Genomic DNA, 6,812 nt, shown 5'->3' on the forward strand with positions numbered 1-6,812 from the left:
CTAGTGTTACATAAATAATTAAGATCGCGATCTAGTTACATGCGAGTCGAACGATTAAGATGCCGGCCTATTAACCGCTAATCGACGTCGATCGTAATTACATGGCGCGTCCGCAAAGTGGCACGATTCTAAGGAAGTAGTTTGAGATCGTTGCCCTCTTTTCCTGGCTTGTCGCAACCTCGCAGTCTATATCATGGGAGAAAAGATATAAAAGAAATGTCTATAAAAATCGAAAAGATAATATTACCGCGATTGTAATTAATTCAATGTATAAATCCGATGTGCTTGTCGCGATGCGTTAACGCAAATCAAGACGAGTGCAATGTAGTTACATACAGGTAGTTCGTGTAATGTAGTTACATACAGGTAGAAATACGAAATGATAGAAGTACAAAAGAAGTATAGCGACCCATTAACCGGCATGGTGCCGTCGCTATCATCGTCGCTGTCGTCTAGATCTTCCAAAGTGGTACGATTCGGAATGGCCAGACACGCCGAGAGCGTTGTCCTCTTTTGCGCGAATCGTTCACTACCTGCAGGCGAACGTAAAGTCACCTGACGCATACCTCTCTACCTCCCAGCGGCAGGCCGAAGGCAATCATTGGTCCTTTTTATCTCTCTCTATCTCTTTTTCTTTCTTTCTTTCCATCGCGAAAAAAACATTCGCTTTCACGAGTCCAGGTCTTCGTAGGCCTCTCTTTCGTTTACCCGATACACGAGGCGCGCGAGAAAATCTGCCACACGCGAGGAACCTGTGGTGAAATCCGCGATTTCTGCCGACGTTTCTTCCGCAAGGAACTTACATGCTGCAGAACGGGCACAGTAAGTCTGACATTCGAGCCTGGTACGAGTGCAAAAAATGCTAAGACCGCGAGACTGGCAATCTCTCCATTAAGATATAAATACTCTCTCGTCGTGAAATTTTTGTCATATCTTTCTTTTTATAAATGAAAATTAAGCATACCTCTTGGAGAACGGATAGTATTTTTGTCGATTAGAATCATATATACTTAGAAAAAAGGTAGATAAATCTTTATTTATCTATCAGTCTTTATTTAGATCTTCACACTTGTTGTAATTCTTTCCATCACCAGTTTTACGGTATGACAATAATGCGCAATAATTCTTAGAAATTTTTCGGTAAAAAGTCGAACGAAATTCTTAGCACATGATCTTCATTGCTCGCGCCGATTATCACCTGCACATACATTTGGAGATCCTCGTTACAAGAACGTCGCCGATCTGCAGTTCCCTGGTCAAATCGCGAACACCATGATCGTTGTCGTTAAACGACCGAATTTGATACGCTCGCGAGCACCGCCCGATCAAACCGATTTTCTATTATGCCGATTTCACGCACTCGTGCGTGAACGCATGTTGCCGTGCGTTGCAATTTTGCGATCGCGACACTAAGTACTCATTAACGTGTCCCTTATTTGTAGAGCAAATTTTTTTTTATTACATTGTGAATTTCACCTTTTCTCTTCTATTATAACGTAATAATAATATTAAATTTTGAAGTAACTCAAGATAATAGAAAAATGAGGAATTCAAAATAACATTTAACGTATATATATCCCATTTTTCAGTAAGAAATAATTTATGAAAAAAATGGAAACAAACATAATTATGTACTTTCTGTATATATAAGATATGGATATTATTATAGTTTAACGTTAATATTTTCTTATTATTTGCAAACAGAAAAGTAGCGTAAATGATTTTCTAGCCGGCACGATGTTCAGTTGTTCACGCTTGGTGCATAGAAACTAAGGAAAAACGCCGTCCTAAGCTGTAATTTTATTGTCGGCGCGAGAAACCAAAACGTACGTATTTGCAACGGCGCTCGTTCCAGCAACCCAGATCTCTGTGCAATGGAAATATACCGTTAAAACGTGCCACAGGCTCACAGCCGTTACTCCTCGTTCGACGAATCGTTGACTGGCAGAAATCCTCCTCGGTTCCTCTGATTCTGATTCTCGAGATCGGTCCGCCTACAGATTATTTGACTAAATTTCTAGAAGAAAAATATTTGGAATTTCTACACATGTATGATATCGAGATATCTCCGACTTTAGAAATCATTAAATATTTGATTAACGCATGTCGTCATAAAAAAATATTAAGAAGATGTATTTTAATAACAATTTATAGCTTATTAATTAATTCTAAATACGTAATTCTACAGACTACCATATTTAAAATAAAATGTTTAGATGAAGTATATTAAATCAAGTATTTTACGTCAATTACAATTGGCGTTTGCTTCTTTCTTTTAGATCTGGTTCTACGACGTCGTGCAAATTTCCGGCATGCTGTCTTCACACCCGCATATTTGTGGCGCTTGCACGATCCTACGAGCGAAAGTACTTTTAACACAGCGAATTATCGGCGGTACGCTGACGGTGGGAAAGAGGATGGCATTCAATGACTCCCTGCGCGTCTGACAGATTCACTCGTTCTACTTCTCTGTTACCCGGGTTCTGCGGTTTCGCGAAGCAAGACATTACCGCATGTCCGACACATCTGACGAGATTACCCACGGGGTATGTCGGTGAGAAGCGCGTTATTGACGTAACCGGAATAAATTTTGTTCTCCTAATATTAATTCTCACATGACTGTCATGTCATCGCGGGGGCAATACGATATCATCAATTCATTTTAGTTGCACAAATGCAACTTTCGCTCCAACGCTCGGCTGCGCGAAATCAGCAACGAGGTACGCATATGTGTACATGCATGCGTGTCAATATTTTTACAGAGTGCACTTTGCTCAACACTACCATTCGTTGCCGAGTCCGTACGTTATATTTACGGCAAAAATATACGGGAATCAAAGCCGGTTATCGTTTCTCGCGGAGCGATGGTCCATGTGGTATGTTGGAGGCGTTTATATGGCGCGATTACCGCTCGCACGATATATCGCGCTCAAATACTTATTGACGTAACTGGAGTAGCCTTCTTTCCTTTCCTGTTAGCTCTCTCTTCGTGATCAAACAGCCACGGAAGCAGTTGTCCGCATCTTATAACCGATTATTCCAAAAAAGTAAGTAAATGAAAATTTAAATGCTAAATGGAATACGAACATAAATTGCAGTTTAGTATACATATTTAAAAAATGTTTATACTGTATTACTAAAATTATAAGCAGAATACAGAAACCTAGCAATAAACTATTTTCTAGGTACGATCTAGTATCATGAATCTTGTAATTTTCTGAAAGGAACTGGTAACTCCCGCTATTTACTCAGTTCATAGAAATCTTTAACGGAATGCAAATGAGGACTTCACCGAGATAAGAACTTATATTAAAGTAGAGAAGAGTAGATTTACATACGTTCTCATGTGCGGCCCAAATACATGCGGGAGTCGAGATTTATTAGTTGCATCGAGCGAAGCGTTAACGCTAGTAATGTCCAGGCTGAGAAAGATGATTCCATGACGAAGTAGGAAAGTATAATATACGAGATGGAGAGAAGGCATGCCGCCGCCGGCACTTTTCTCCTGGCTAATCGTTATGGAAAGTCTATGGATAATATGGGACGTTGTGCACTGCGGAATCTCATGTAGAATCAAACCCGCGCGCCATCCGTCGACGTTGCTGAAGCGAGGAAAATTACACGGGGAGTTGGGATGAAGCACGAGAACTTAAATAATCGAATAAATCAACCGAATAAAAATATATACTCGAAATGTCGTTGCTATCCGCATATAACAGAGAGAGGTGAGCGTAGAGATATTGAGTAAAGATGTTCTCGCGGGGTTTGCGTGACACCTGGTCGGTACAAGAAGATATAGCAATTGGAAGAAGATAGAACTTCGCCGAACCCGTAACAAATTTCCTCAACCATTAACGATTCTTGTTTAAGCTTCATCATCTTCTTGCTAAAAATCTTTCATAGATAATATGGGACGCAGGTAGAATCTCGTAGGATCGCTTCGACACGTCGACGACATTGCTGAGGAAAGGAGTGGTACACCCGGAGCGAGAGGATGGAAGAACGGTCGCTGCACCAGCCAGTGTAAAGGAGATTGGCAACCTAACGGAGAGAAAGAGCGATTGCTAGAGTAAGCAAGAACGAGAAAAGGGAATGTACAGGAGTAAACGGGACAGACAAGTAGTGGGTGAGAAAGAGAACGACAGAGCGAGGTGCATGGAGCGAACGAGGGAAAAAGAGGGACGGTGTTCGTAATCAAAGAGGCAACCCGCAGCGCGGCTACGGCGTGGAAGAAAGTCAGCCTACCGAGCGGCTCATCAGTCCGGCACAGTGCGGTGTCCCGAATGCACGTCGAACCATCGATTTTCCGCGTGTTCTTGCCACGTGATTCTGTTCCGAGTATCACGCAGAATCGCACGAACACGTTCGTTCACCGGTACCAAGTGGAAGCCACCAGCCGACTCCGATTAACTTCGCTCGATCGGCAACTGCGATGTGCAACGCAACGAGATAGCGGTCACTTGCGTCTATTGGACATCCACATTTTGATAGAATCATGCACAATAGAAATAATTAAGAAAATTTTACTGGAGAACGCATATATAAGCTATTAGAGAAACAAAAGTGTGAACAGAAGAATTAAAAAATAAGTGGATTCGATTTGCACGAGTGTTAGACGGACCGTAACAACGATCGAAGGATTTAGCAATGCTCATGAATGGTATGTAACACATGATAATCATCTGGAAAATTACAAAGAAATGGGAGAAGAGATCATCGCAATCTCAAGGATATTGCTTTCTGTGTTTCATTCTCTTTATGTGGTTTATTAGTAACGCTAACTGCACTTTGAAGGAAATAGAAAACGTTGCGAAAACAAAGACGAATGAAATATAAAACGATTGCTAGGCAGAACCCAGAGAGACACTCTGAAAGTTCCACGTCAGACATTCTTTAATGTTATGTTCTCAGTAATTCCTGTGTTCATGAGAGGTTTGACATTTACCATTCTGACAGATTTTTTAAAATCTTATATTCCATTAAATACTATATAAAATTTTTACCTGTATAGTATCGCGTCATTCGGTTTCAAAAGAATGTTTAATCCTTTTAGCAATATTCTATATGCATACATTATATGGCTTCGGTAAAAACTATACGCGTCGTAGAAACTTATATTTCAACAATTTTAGCTGGCATGTAATATTCTTTGAAGAATAGAAAACTTCAAATTACATAAACATTTTTTATTAAAAAAAATAGCGATTATTTTACACCAATTTTTGTACCAAAATAAATAAAAGATGATAAATAAAAGAGTGATTCCAATTTTTCATTATTTGAGAGACGCTATTATCTCTCGCAAAACCAGTTTCAAGTATGAATATAATATAAAGTTAAATATAACGATGCTCTCATAATTTTTTGCTGGCGAAGTATCCCTTATTTAGAAATAATTATTCTCAATTTCGTGAAAGTTTCAGCGCATGCATATGCTACGCTTCAGGTAGGAAGCATACGTTACAAAAAAAAAAAAGAAATTGTTATACATGCGCTGAACGTGATTATCTGCCGATCGAAGTGCAAGGGAAGTAATGTTTCAACATCGAGAGAAGAAGCAATTACCATTTCTTACACAGATAATGAACATTAAAATAAAATTAAAAACAAGATAATTTCACGCTAAATTATTAATTTTATCGTGCCAAAATTTTCTCTGATATAGCGCCAGCATCGTCAAAATATTCATCAAGTTGATCGAAAATTAGTGTGTAGACATGTTTTTATAGACAAAAAAAATTGCTTGATTATCTAACGATTTTTTTCTCACAGTTAAATTGTCAAATCTGGTATACACATAGGTATCTTCCCACGCACGTGGTACAGTAACACATAAATCGATCTTATTGTATTTTTCTTCGTACGGTGGTTGCGAGTCACCGCGTCGCGTCGTTACGATTGAATACCGTTTTTCCAGAACAGCTGGAGCTTTGGCAACGAGATTTAAATAAAGAATGGAACACGTTGTCAAAATCCATGAAGCGTGTCAGCAAGCGCCAGTTGTTGCATAATGCGGCGCACTGCGGCGGCGTCGCGCTTATGGCTGAGAAAATGCGGAATTTCAAAGGCTCGTATACCCATTTAGCCGAGCGCAGGTATTTCCGCGCGTAACAGTTGCAGCACAACATTAATGGCCATCCAATGAATTTCAGTGACTTCATAGATATATTTGTATTCATTAGAACATTCAACTTCGTGCTTTCTTCGCGCCTAATTACTTCAATTATTCGTTCAGTGTTAGTACGATGCGACCGCGCGTCGACATTGCACGCGAGCGATTCAAATTTGTAGAACATTAATCTCGTCTATCACAGCTGGTTTTACGTGCATTCGATCCATCATAAGAGGCTCGGGTGGCCATAACAGTTACAGTTACATGCAAACTCTTTCCCACGCGAACGAATGGAACGTATTAATTAAAAGAAGAAAATGCGACTCATTTCGCCTTTACCTTCTTAAATTCTCCGAAATTATCGATGTATCTCAAAAGGAATTATATTATAGAACACGCTGTCAAGTATAGACTCAAGCAAAGGATTAAATTGACGTAACAGCGAAGCCTAATTCGTCGTCGAATATACGTTCGGGAATCGCAATTCAGTTTCGCAATATTTTTACGAGGTTTCGGTACCCACGCTCGCTCAAGAACCAACACAGCATATCGAGAATGTGGTGATCGGCCTGCGGCTACGAATTCCGTTACACGCACTTGTACGGTTCCGTGGGTCTTCCTATACTCTGCCTCTGAGATTTTTATGCTCCATCTATCTTGCGTTTTTCGATATCGATTTAACGATCGTCATCTCACTGAC

This window comes from Atta colombica, unplaced genomic scaffold (genome assembly GCF_001594045.1).
Source record: "Atta colombica isolate Treedump-2 unplaced genomic scaffold, Acol1.0 scaffold127, whole genome shotgun sequence".
NCBI classification, from domain to species: domain Eukaryota; kingdom Metazoa; phylum Arthropoda; class Insecta; order Hymenoptera; family Formicidae; genus Atta; species Atta colombica.